General features: G+C 48.9%; 17 non-coding genes and 1 pseudogene across 17 annotated transcripts; all 18 read right to left on the minus strand.

The window, feature by feature from the left end:
* Positions 1-1,441: 1,441 nt before the first annotated feature.
* On the minus strand, positions 1,442-1,583 carry LOC135041338 (U1 spliceosomal RNA; annotated as a pseudogene).
* Positions 1,584-1,735: 152 nt separating this feature from the next.
* Positions 1,736-1,899, minus strand: LOC135041301 (U1 spliceosomal RNA). Its single transcript, XR_010234999.1, has one exon. It is a non-coding gene; the product is annotated as a U1 spliceosomal RNA (small nuclear RNA).
* A 662-nt stretch (positions 1,900-2,561) lies between these two features.
* On the minus strand, positions 2,562-2,724 carry LOC135041327 (U1 spliceosomal RNA). The gene has a single exon (XR_010235026.1). It is a non-coding gene; the product is annotated as a U1 spliceosomal RNA (small nuclear RNA).
* A 152-nt stretch (positions 2,725-2,876) lies between these two features.
* LOC135041304 (U1 spliceosomal RNA) lies at positions 2,877-3,040 on the minus strand. The gene has a single exon (XR_010235002.1). It is a non-coding gene; the product is annotated as a U1 spliceosomal RNA (small nuclear RNA).
* A 671-nt stretch (positions 3,041-3,711) lies between these two features.
* Positions 3,712-3,874, minus strand: LOC135041325 (U1 spliceosomal RNA). Its single transcript, XR_010235024.1, has one exon. It is a non-coding gene; the product is annotated as a U1 spliceosomal RNA (small nuclear RNA).
* A 152-nt stretch (positions 3,875-4,026) lies between these two features.
* LOC135041314 (U1 spliceosomal RNA) lies at positions 4,027-4,190 on the minus strand. Its single transcript, XR_010235011.1, has one exon. It is a non-coding gene; the product is annotated as a U1 spliceosomal RNA (small nuclear RNA).
* A 671-nt stretch (positions 4,191-4,861) lies between these two features.
* Positions 4,862-5,024, minus strand: LOC135041336 (U1 spliceosomal RNA). The gene has a single exon (XR_010235034.1). It is a non-coding gene; the product is annotated as a U1 spliceosomal RNA (small nuclear RNA).
* A 152-nt stretch (positions 5,025-5,176) lies between these two features.
* On the minus strand, positions 5,177-5,340 carry LOC135041305 (U1 spliceosomal RNA). Its single transcript, XR_010235003.1, has one exon. It is a non-coding gene; the product is annotated as a U1 spliceosomal RNA (small nuclear RNA).
* Positions 5,341-6,011: 671 nt separating this feature from the next.
* Positions 6,012-6,174, minus strand: LOC135041326 (U1 spliceosomal RNA). The gene has a single exon (XR_010235025.1). It is a non-coding gene; the product is annotated as a U1 spliceosomal RNA (small nuclear RNA).
* A 152-nt stretch (positions 6,175-6,326) lies between these two features.
* Positions 6,327-6,490, minus strand: LOC135041315 (U1 spliceosomal RNA). Its single transcript, XR_010235012.1, has one exon. It is a non-coding gene; the product is annotated as a U1 spliceosomal RNA (small nuclear RNA).
* A 671-nt stretch (positions 6,491-7,161) lies between these two features.
* Positions 7,162-7,324, minus strand: LOC135041337 (U1 spliceosomal RNA). The gene has a single exon (XR_010235035.1). It is a non-coding gene; the product is annotated as a U1 spliceosomal RNA (small nuclear RNA).
* A 152-nt stretch (positions 7,325-7,476) lies between these two features.
* On the minus strand, positions 7,477-7,640 carry LOC135041303 (U1 spliceosomal RNA). The gene has a single exon (XR_010235001.1). It is a non-coding gene; the product is annotated as a U1 spliceosomal RNA (small nuclear RNA).
* Positions 7,641-8,311: 671 nt separating this feature from the next.
* On the minus strand, positions 8,312-8,474 carry LOC135041323 (U1 spliceosomal RNA). The gene has a single exon (XR_010235022.1). It is a non-coding gene; the product is annotated as a U1 spliceosomal RNA (small nuclear RNA).
* A 152-nt stretch (positions 8,475-8,626) lies between these two features.
* Positions 8,627-8,790, minus strand: LOC135041306 (U1 spliceosomal RNA). Its single transcript, XR_010235004.1, has one exon. It is a non-coding gene; the product is annotated as a U1 spliceosomal RNA (small nuclear RNA).
* A 671-nt stretch (positions 8,791-9,461) lies between these two features.
* LOC135041341 (U1 spliceosomal RNA) lies at positions 9,462-9,624 on the minus strand. The gene has a single exon (XR_010235036.1). It is a non-coding gene; the product is annotated as a U1 spliceosomal RNA (small nuclear RNA).
* Positions 9,625-9,776: 152 nt separating this feature from the next.
* Positions 9,777-9,940, minus strand: LOC135041311 (U1 spliceosomal RNA). The gene has a single exon (XR_010235009.1). It is a non-coding gene; the product is annotated as a U1 spliceosomal RNA (small nuclear RNA).
* Positions 9,941-10,612: 672 nt separating this feature from the next.
* On the minus strand, positions 10,613-10,775 carry LOC135041335 (U1 spliceosomal RNA). The gene has a single exon (XR_010235033.1). It is a non-coding gene; the product is annotated as a U1 spliceosomal RNA (small nuclear RNA).
* Positions 10,776-10,927: 152 nt separating this feature from the next.
* Positions 10,928-11,087, minus strand: LOC135041319 (U1 spliceosomal RNA). The gene has a single exon (XR_010235017.1). It is a non-coding gene; the product is annotated as a U1 spliceosomal RNA (small nuclear RNA).
* Positions 11,088-11,289: the final 202 nt, after the last annotated feature.

The raw sequence follows: 11,289 nt of genomic DNA on the forward strand, positions 1-11,289 counted from the left end.
CATACACATAATTCAGAGACCCAGCACTAAGGATCCCCATTTACTTATATAAAACCTTTTAGGGTAACATAAATCCAACCCACTACTAAAGCAGCTCTTGTGGCGCAGGGGAAACATCACCTGCACTCTATGCAGCGAGTCCCATGTTCGAATCCAACCCGCTCAGCTTAACATCCATATTATTTATTTACTTTTAATGGGATCATTCTATCAATTCATTTTTACCTTTAATTTTTGTTAATATTATTTCTATATTTCATTATTTTAACCCCTGGAATAATTACATTGCTGCTTAAACAACAAAAAGAATTGAAGAAAGAATAATTATTAAACAGACAATTTAAGGATTCGAAGATTTAAAGATTTAAAGATGTAAAAATTTAAAACAGGGAGGGGGGGGGGGGGAGGGAGGGGGGCCTTTTGGGAGAAGGAGGGAAAAAAAATAAAAAAATAAAAAATATATATATATAGAACCAAGAGAAAGTGTAAAAAGAGGATGGAGGAAGAAATCTGATGTTCATCATTACTAGTGGATTTTACTAAAGAACTTTAAAGGAACACACACAACAGGATTATACAGTTTCATACTAAGAGGAATGCTGTTCCCAAAATAGCTACTTCTAATAATTTTGTTTATTTATTAAACATACAATAAATGGATATTCAATAAATAATATATTAGGTAAATCAATAGATAAAATCTTCAGAGACTGACAATGTTGTTCAGTTCGATGCTCTCAATCAGACCATCAGGTGTAGGGGTACCCAAAGAAAAAATCCAAAATGCCTCCCTTGTCAAGTAAAGGAGATTCAACTGAGGCAGCACAAGGGAACTCTCATCTGGGGACAACAACTGCAGGGAGAACACATATTTTCAGATGAACATGGGAGGGCAGAAGGCTGCCTAATACTGAAGCACCCCCAAACAACAAACCAAATGCAACAACTAGTACAAGCATTCCTTGGGGAAGGTCTGCAGAAGATGGAATTGCATACGGTGATGTCATCCAAGCAGTGGGCCAAAGTTGGCTGGAACCCTTATCTGCATATGAAAAGAGAAAAGGGGTATGCAGGGCATGGCGGCCTTTTGCTGCGCTTGGATGACCCCTAGTTCGCATTAAACACCCCCACCCTCCTTCGGTGTGGGGCTCATGTTGGCCATGCCCCAGCCCCTGAAGCATTCAAGCTGATTTCTTGCAGCAGCTGGGCACTGTAACAGCTCCAGAGCTGCTCTGTAAGGCAACTAAAAGGGTGTGGGCCCTGCAGCACTACCTGTAGTTCGCATTGTGCGTTGGAAGGCACAAAGTAAGCAGACGGGAGAAGTCAGGGTAGTGCGCAAGGGCATAGAAGGGAGCGGCTCAAGAAAAGAGAAGTGGAAACAGTCAGCAAACTAGGCTGGAGAGAGACCTGAGACAAAGAGATCTGAATTATATGAGAGCCGACCAGGGGAAACACAAATTATGCAGTCAAGTTTCCCACATTTGGGGAATTCAAAGGGGCAGCACACCCAGAGTGCAATGGGTGAGCCTTGCCCTGGGAGAAGCACCTACATGATCATAGTATCTCACCTGGCAGGTAAGTAGGAGTTGGGCTAGAGCTGGGGAGGGTCGCTGCTCGGGCACCCCCCTGTCAAGTGAAGGAGATCCAACTGAGGCAGCACAAGGGAACTCTCGAAAGAAGAACAAGGCTAGAGGAAGATCTGAGACAAAGAAATCTGACTTTTACCAGAGCTGACCAGAGGAAAGCACAAACACAGTCCCCCACTACCACAAATAATGCAGTCGAGTTTCCCACATTTGGGGAAATCACAGGGGTCAGCATACCCAGAATGCAATGAATGAACCTCACCCTGGGAGAACAATCTTCATGACCATGGTATCTCCTATGCAAAATAAGTATGATTTGGGATAGGGCTGGGGAGGGCCGCTGCTCAGGCATATCTCTGTCAAGTAAAGGAGATTCAACTGAGGCAGCACAAGGGAACTCTCATCTGGGGACAACAACTGCAGGGAGAACACATATTTTCAAATGAACATGGGAGGGCAGAAGGCTGCCTAATACTGAAGCACCCCCAAACAACAAACCAAATGCAACAACTAGTACAAGCATTCCTGGGGGAAGGTCTGCAGAAGACGGATTTGCATACAGTGATGTCATCCAAGCAGTGGGCCAAAGTTGGCTGGAACCCTCATCTGCATATGAAAAGAGAAAAGGGGTATGCAGGGCATGGCGGCCTTTTGCGGCGCTTGGATGACCCTTAGTTCGCATTAAACACCCCCACCCTCCTTCGGTGTGGGGCTCATGTTGGCAATGCCCGAGCATTCAAGCTGATTTCTTGCAGCAGCTTGGCACTGTAACAGCTCCAGAGCTGCTCTGTAAGGCAAGTAACAGGTTGTGGGCCATGCAGCACTACCTGTAGTTTGCATTGTGCATTGGAAGGCACAAAGTAAGCAGACAGGAGAAGTCAGGATAGTGCACAAGGGTATAGAAGGGAGGGGCTCAAAAAAAAAGAAGTGGAAACAGACAGCAAACTAGGCTGGAGAGAGACCTTAGACAAAGAGATCTGAATTATATGAAAGCCGACCAGTGGAAACACAAATTATGCAGTCAAGTTTCCCACATTTGGGGAAATCACAGGGGCAGCACACCCAGAGTGCAATGGGTGAGCCTTGCCCTGGGAGAAGCACCTTCATGATCATAGTATCTCACCTGGCAGGTAAGTAGGAGTTGGGCTAGAGCTGGGGAGGGTCGCTGCTCGGGCACCCCCCTGTCAAGTGAAGGAGATCCAACTGAGGCAGCACAAGGGAACTCTCGAAAGAAGAACAAGGCTAGAGGAAGATCTGAGACAAAGAAATCTGACTTTTACCAGAGCTGACCAGAGGAAAGCACAAACACAGTCCCCCACTACCACAAATAATGCAGTCGAGTTTCCCACATTTGGGGAAATCACAGGGGTCAGCATACCCAGAATGCAATGAATGAACCTCACCCTGGGAGAACAATTTTCATGACCATGGTATCTCCTATGCAAAATAAGTATGATTTGGGATAGGGCTGGGGAGGGCCGCTGCTCAGGCACATCTCTGTCAAGTAAAGGAGATTCAACTGAGGCAACACAAGGGAACTCTCATCTGGGGACAACAACTGCAGGGAGAACACATATTTTCAAATGAACATGGGAGGGCAGAAGGCTGCCTAATACTGAAGCACCCCCAAACAACAAACCAAATGCAACAACTAGTACAAGCATTCCTGGGGGAAGGTCTGCAGAAGACGGATTTGCATACAGTGATGTCATCCAAGCAGTGGGCCAAAGTTGGCTGGAACCCTCATCTGCATATGAAAAGAGAAAAGGGGTATGCAGGGCATGGCGGCCTTTTGCGGCGCTTGGATGACCCTTAGTTCGCATTAAACACCCCCACCCTCCTTCGGTGTGGGGCTCATGTTGGCAATGCCCCAGCCCCTGAAGCATTCAAGCTGATTTCTTGCAGCATCTGGGCACTGTAACAGCTCCATAGCTGCTCTGTAAGGCAAGTTAAAGGGTGTGGGTCCTGCAGCACTACCTGTAGTTCGCATTGTGCATTGGAAGGCACAAAGTAAGCAGACGGGAGAAGTCAGGATAGTGCGCAAGGGCATAGAAGGGAGCGGCTCAAGAAAAGAGAAGTGGAAACAGACAGCAAACTAGGCTGGAGAGAGACCTGAGACAAAGAGATCTGAATTATACGAGAGCCGACCAGGGGAAACACAAATTATGCAGTCAAGTGTCCCACATTTGGGGAAATCGCAGGAGCAGCACACCCAGAGTGCAATGGGTGAGCCTTGCCCTGGGAGAAGCACCTTCATGATCATAGTATCTCACCTGGCAGGTAAGTAGGAGTTGGGCTATAGCTGGGGAGGGTCGCTGCTCAAGCACCCCTCTGTCAAGTGAAGGAGATCCAACTGAGGCAGCACAAGGGAACTCTCAAAAGAAGAATAAGGCTAGAGGAAGAAATGAGACAAAGAAATCTGACTTTTACCAGAGCTGACCAGAGGAAAGCACAAACACAGTCCCCCACTACTACAAATAATGCAGTCAAGTTTCCCACATTTGGGGAAATCACAGGGGTCAGCATACCCAGAATGCAATGAATGACCCTCACCCTGGGGGAACAATCTTCTTGACCATGGTATCTCCTATGCAAAATAAGTATGATTTGAGATAGGGCTAGGGAGGTCCGCTGCTCAGGCACATCTCTGTCAAGTAAAGGAGATTCAACTGAGGCAGCACAAGGGAACTCTCATCTGGGGACAACAACTGCAGGGAGAACACATATTTTCAGATGAACATGGGAGGGCAGAAGGCTGCCTAATACTGAAGCACCCCCAAACAACAAACCAAATGCAACAACTAGTGCAAGCATTCCTGGGGGAAGGCCTGCAGCAGATTGATTTGCATATGGTAATGCCATCCAAGCAGTGGGTCAAAGTTGGCTTCAACCCTCGTCTGCATATGAAAAGAGAAAAGGTGCGTGCAGGGCATGGCGGCCTTTTGCGGCGCTTGGATGACCCCTAGTTCGCATTAAACACCTCCACCCTCCTTCGGTGTGGGGCTCATGTTGGCTATGCCCCAGCCCCTGAAGCATTCAAGCTGATTTCTTGCAGCAGCTGGGCACTGTAACATCCCCAGAGCTGCTCTGTAAGGCAAGTAAAAGGGTGTGGGCCCTGCAGCACTACCTGTAGTTTGCATTGTGCATTGGAAAGCACAAAGTAAGCAGACGGGAGAAGTCAGGATAGTGCGCAAGGGCATAGAAGGGAGCGGCTCAAGAAAAGAGAAGTGGAAACAGACAGCAAACTAGGCTGGAGAGAGACCTGAGACAAAGAGATCTGAATTATACGAGAGCCGACCAGGGGAAACACAAATTATGCAGTCAAGTTTCCCACATTTGGGGAAATCGCAGGAGCAGCACACCCAGAGTGCAATGGGTGAGCCTTGCACTGGGAGTAGCAACTTCCTGATCATAGTATCTCACCTGGCAGGTAAGTAGGAGTTGGGCTAGAGCTGGGGAGGGTCGCTGCTCGGGCACCCCCCTGTCAAGTGAAGGAGATCCAACTGAGGCAGCACAAGGGAACTCTCGAAAGAAGAACAAGGCTAGAGGAAGATCTGAGACAAAGAAATCTGACTTTTACCAGAGCTGACCAGAGGAAAGCACAAACACAGTCCCCCACTACCACAAATAATGCAGTCGAGTTTCCCACATTTGGGGAAATCACAGGGGTCAGCATACCCAGAATGCAATGAATGAACCTCACCCTGGGAGAACAATTTTCATGACCATGGTATCTCCTATGCAAAATAAGTATGATTTGGGATAGGGCTGGGGAGGGCCGCTGCTCAGGCACATCTCTGTCAAGTAAAGGAGATTCAACTGAGGCAACACAAGGGAACTCTCATCTGGGGACAACAACTGCAGGGAGAACACATATTTTCAAATGAACATGGGAGGGCAGAAGGCTGCCTAATACTGAAGCACCCCCAAACAACAAACCAAATGCAACAACTAGTACAAGCATTCCTGGGGGAAGGTCTGCAGAAGACGGATTTGCATACAGTGATGTCATCCAAGCAGTGGGCCAAAGTTGGCTGGAACCCTCATCTGCATATGAAAAGAGAAAAGGGGTATGCAGGGCATGGCGGCCTTTTGCGGCGCTTGGATGACCCTTAGTTCGCATTAAACACCCCCACCCTCCTTCGGTGTGGGGCTCATGTTGGCAATGCCCCAGCCCCTGAAGCATTCAAGCTGATTTCTTGCAGCATCTGGGCACTGTAACAGCTCCATAGCTGCTCTGTAAGGCAAGTTAAAGGGTGTGGGTCCTGCAGCACTACCTGTAGTTCGCATTGTGCATTGGAAGGCACAAAGTAAGCAGACGGGAGAAGTCAGGATAGTGCGCAAGGGCATAGAAGGGAGCGGCTCAAGAAAAGAGAAGTGGAAACAGACAGCAAACTAGGCTGGAGAGAGACCTGAGACAAAGAGATCTGAATTATACGAGAGCCGACCAGGGGAAACACAAATTATGCAGTCAAGTGTCCCACATTTGGGGAAATCGCAGGAGCAGCACACCCAGAGTGCAATGGGTGAGCCTTGCCCTGGGAGAAGCACCTTCATGATCATAGTATCTCACCTGGCAGGTAAGTAGGAGTTGGGCTATAGCTGGGGAGGGTCGCTGCTCAAGCACCCCTCTGTCAAGTGAAGGAGATCCAACTGAGGCAGCACAAGGGAACTCTCAAAAGAAGAATAAGGCTAGAGGAAGAAATGAGACAAAGAAATCTGACTTTTACCAGAGCTGACCAGAGGAAAGCACAAACACAGTCCCCCACTACTACAAATAATGCAGTCAAGTTTCCCACATTTGGGGAAATCACAGGGGTCAGCATACCCAGAATGCAATGAATGACCCTCACCCTGGGGGAACAATCTTCTTGACCATGGTATCTCCTATGCAAAATAAGTATGATTTGAGATAGGGCTAGGGAGGTCCGCTGCTCAGGCACATCTCTGTCAAGTAAAGGAGATTCAACTGAGGCAGCACAAGGGAACTCTCATCTGGGGACAACAACTGCAGGGAGAACACATATTTTCAGATGAACATGGGAGGGCAGAAGGCTGCCTAATACTGAAGCACCCCCAAACAACAAACCAAATGCAACAACTAGTGCAAGCATTCCTGGGGGAAGGCCTGCAGCAGATTGATTTGCATATGGTAATGCCATCCAAGCAGTGGGTCAAAGTTGGCTTCAACCCTCGTCTGCATATGAAAAGAGAAAAGGTGCGTGCAGGGCATGGCGGCCTTTTGCGGCGCTTGGATGACCCCTAGTTCGCATTAAACACCTCCACCCTCCTTCGGTGTGGGGCTCATGTTGGCTATGCCCCAGCCCCTGAAGCATTCAAGCTGATTTCTTGCAGCAGCTGGGCACTGTAACATCCCCAGAGCTGCTCTGTAAGGCAAGTAAAAGGGTGTGGGCCCTGCAGCACTACCTGTAGTTTGCATTGTGCATTGGAAAGCACAAAGTAAGCAGACGGGAGAAGTCAGGATAGTGCGCAAGGGCATAGAAGGGAGCGGCTCAAGAAAAGAGAAGTGGAAACAGACAGCAAACTAGGCTGGAGAGAGACCTGAGACAAAGAGATCTGAATTATACGAGAGCCGACCAGGGGAAACACAAATTATGCAGTCAAGTTTCCCACATTTGGGGAAATCGCAGGAGCAGCACACCCAGAGTGCAATGGGTGAGCCTTGCACTGGGAGTAGCAACTTCCTGATCATAGTATCTCACCTGGCAGGTAAGTAGGAGTTGGGCTAGAGCTGGGGAGGGTCGCTGCTCGGGCACCCCCCTGTCAAGTGAAGGAGATCCAACTGAGGCAGCACAAGGGAACTCTCGAAAGAAGAACAAGGCTAGAGGAAGATCTGAGACAAAGAAATCTGACTTTTACCAGAGCTGACCAGAGGAAAGCACAAACACAGTCCCCCACTATCACAAATAATGCAGTCGAGTTTCCCACATTTGGGGAAATCACAGGGGTCAGCATACCCAGAATGCAATGAATGAACCTCACCCTGGGAGAACAATCTTCATGACCATGGTATCTCCTATGCAAAATAAGTATGATTTGGGATAGGGCTGGGGAGGGCCGCTGCTCAGGCATATATCTGTCAAGTAAAGAAGATTCAACTGAGGCAGCACAAGGGAACTCTCATCTGGGGACAACAACTGCAGGGAGAACGCATATTTTCAAATGAACATGGGAGGGCAGAAGGCTGCCTAATACTGAAGCACCCCCAAACAACAAACCAAATGCAACAACTAGTACAAGCATTCCTGGGGGAAGGTCTGCAGAAGACGGATTTGCATACAGTGATGTCATCCAAGCAGTGGGCCAAAGTTGGCTGGAACCCTCATCTGCATATGAAAAGAGAAAAGGGGTATGCAGGGCATGGCGGCCTTTTGCTGCGCTTGGATGACCCTTAGTTCGCATTAAACACCCCCACCCTCCTTCGGTGTGGGGCTCATGTTGGCAATGCCCCAGCCCCTGAAGCATTCCAACTGATTTCTTGCAGCAGCTGGGCACTGTAACAGCTCCAGAGCTGCTCTGTAAGGCAACTAAAAGGGTGTGGGCCCTGCAGCACTACCTGTAGTTCGCATTGTGCGTTGGAAGGCACAAAGTAAGCAGACGGGAGAAGTCAGGATAGTGCGCAAGGGCATAGAAGGGAGCGGCTCAAGAAAAGAGAAGTGGAAACAGACAGCAAACTAGGCTGGAGAGAGACCTGAGACAAAGAGATCTGAATTATACGAGAGCCGACCAGAGGAAACACAAATTATGCAGTCAAGTGTCCCACATTTGGGGAAATCGCAGGAGCAGCACACCCAGAGTGCAATGGGTGAGCCTTGCCCTGGGAGAAGCACCTTCCTGATCATAGTATCTCACCTGGCAGGTAAGTAGGAGTTGGGCTAGAGCTGGGGAGGGTCGCTGCTCGGGCACCCCCCTGTCAAGTGAAGGAGATCCAACTGAGGCAGCACAAGGGAACTCTCGAAAGAAGAACAAGGCTAGAGGAAGATCTGAGACAAAGAAATCTGACTTTTACCAGAGCTGACCAGAGGAAAGCACAAACACAGTCCCCCACTACCACAAATAATGCAGTCGAGTTTCCCACATTTGGGGAAATCACAGGGGTCAGCATACCCAGAATGCAATGAATGAACCTCACCCTGGGAGAACAATCTTCATGACCATGGTAACTCCTATGCAAAATAAGTATGATTTGGGATAGGGCTGGGGAGGGCCGCTGCTCAGGCATATCTCTGTCAAGTAAAGGAGATTCAACTGAGGCAGCACAAGGGAACTCTCATCTGGGGACAACAACTGCAGGGAGAACACATATTTTCAAATGAACATGGGAGGGCAGAAGGCTGCCTAATACTGAAGCACCCCCAAACAACAAACCAAATGCAACAACTAGTACAAGCATTCCTGGGGGAAGGTCTGCAGAAGACGGATTTGCATACAGTGATGTCATCCAAGCAGTGGGCCAAAGTTGGCTGGAACCCTCATCTGCATATGAAAAGAGAAAAGGGGTATGCAGGGCATGGCGGCCTTTTGTGGCGCTTGGATGACCCTTAGTTCGCATTAAACACCCCCACCCTCCTTCGGTGTGGGGCTCATGTTGGCAATGCCCCAGCCCCTGAAGCATTCAAGCTGATTTCTTGCAGCAGCTGGGCACTGTAACAGCTCCAGAGCTGCTCTGTAAGGCAAGTAAAAGGGTGTGGGTCCTGCAGCACTACCTGTAGTTCGCATTGTGCATTGGAAGGCACAAAGTAAGCAGACGGGAGAAGTCAGGATAGTGCGCAAGGGCATAGAAGGGAGCGGCTCAAGAAAAGAGAAGTGGAAACAGACAGCAAACTAGGCTGGAGAGAGACCTGAGACAAAGAGATCTGAATTATACGAGAGCCGACCAAGGGAAACACAAATTATGCAGTCAAGTGTCCCACATTTGGGGAAATCGCAGGAGCAGCACACCCAGAGTGCAATGGGTGAGCCTTGCCCTGGGAGAAGCAGCTTCATGATCATAGTATCTAACCTGGCAGGTAAGTAGGAGTTGGGCTATAGCTGGGGAGGGTCGCTGCTCAAGCACCCTTCTGTCAAGTGAAGGAGATCCAACTGAGGCAGCACAAGGGAACTCTCAAAAGAAGAATAAGGCTAGAGGAAGAAATGAGACAAAAAAATCTGACTTTTACCAGAGCTGACCAGAGGAAAGCACAAACACAGTCCCCCACTACTACAAATAATGCAGCCAAGTTTCCCACATTTGGGGAAATCACAGGGGTCAGCATACCCAGAATGCAATGAATGACCCTCACCCTGGGAGAACAATCTTCTTGACCATGGTATCTCCTATGCAAAATAAGTATGATTTGAGATAGGGCTGGGGAGGGCCGCTGCTCAGGCACATCTCTGTCAAGTAAAGGAGATTCAACTGAGGCAGCACAAGGGAACTCTCATCTGGGGACAACAACTGCAGGGAGAACACATATTTTCAGATGAACATGGGAGGGCAGAAGGCTGCCTAATACTGAAGCACCCCCAAACAACAAACCAAATGCAACAACTAGTGCAAGCATTCCTGGGGGAAGGCCTACAGCAGATGGATTTGCATATGGTGATGTCATCCAAGCAGTGGGCCAAAGTTGGCTGGAACCCTCATCTGCATATGAAAAGAGAAAAGGGGTATGCAGGGCATGGCGGCCTTTTGCGGCGCTTGGATGACCCTTAGTTCGCATTAAACACCCCCACCCTCCTTCGGTGTGGGGCTCATGTTGGCAATGCCCCAGCCCCTGAAGCATTCAAGCTGATTTCTCTGCAGCAGCTGGGCACTGTAACAGCTCCAGAGCTGCTCTGTAAGGCAAGTTAAAGGGTGTGGGTCCTGCAGCACTACCTGTAGTTCGCATTGTGCATTGGAAGGCACAAAGTAAGCAGACGGGAGAAGTCAGGATAGTGCGCAAGGGCATAGAAGGGAGCGGCTCAAGAAAAGAGAAGTGGAAACAGACAGCAAACTAGGCTGGAGAGAGACCTGAGACAAAGAGATCTGAATTATACGAGAGCCGACCAGGGGAAACACAAATTATGCAGTCAAGTTTCCAACATTTGGGGAAATCACAGGGGCAGCACACCCAGAGTGCAATGGGTGAGCCTTGCCCTGGGAGAAGCACCTACATGATCATAGTATCTCACCTGGCAGGTAAGTAGGAGTTGGGCTAGAGCTGGGGAGGGTCGCTGCTCGGGTACCCCCCTGTCAAGTGAAGGAGATCCAACTGAGGCAGCACAAGGGAACTCTCGAAAGAGGAACAAGGCTAGAGGAAGATCTGAGACAAAGAAATCTGATTTTTACCAGAGTTGACCAGAAGAAAGCACAAACACAGTCCCCCACTACCACAAATAATGCAATTGAGTTTCCCACATTTGGGGAAATCACAGGGGTCAGCATACCCAGAATGCAATGAATGAACCTCACCCTGGGAGAACAATCTTCATGACCATGGTATTATGCAAAATAGGTATGATTTGGGATAGGGCTGGGGAGGGCCGCTGCTCAGGCACATCTCTGTCAAGTAAAGGAGATTCAACTGAGGCAGCACAAGGGAGGACATCTTGCCTCTGTAGAGCCAGTTTGTGCAAGGAGAGATTGATTGATTCTTTTTTGGTGGGGGCCCAAACCAACCAGTCATTTCAGTCAGTCGTGTGGCAGACCCTGTCGCTGAAA

This window comes from Pseudophryne corroboree, unplaced genomic scaffold (assembly GCF_028390025.1).
Source record: "Pseudophryne corroboree isolate aPseCor3 unplaced genomic scaffold, aPseCor3.hap2 scaffold_798, whole genome shotgun sequence".
Taxonomy (NCBI): Eukaryota; Metazoa; Chordata; class Amphibia; order Anura; family Myobatrachidae; genus Pseudophryne; species Pseudophryne corroboree.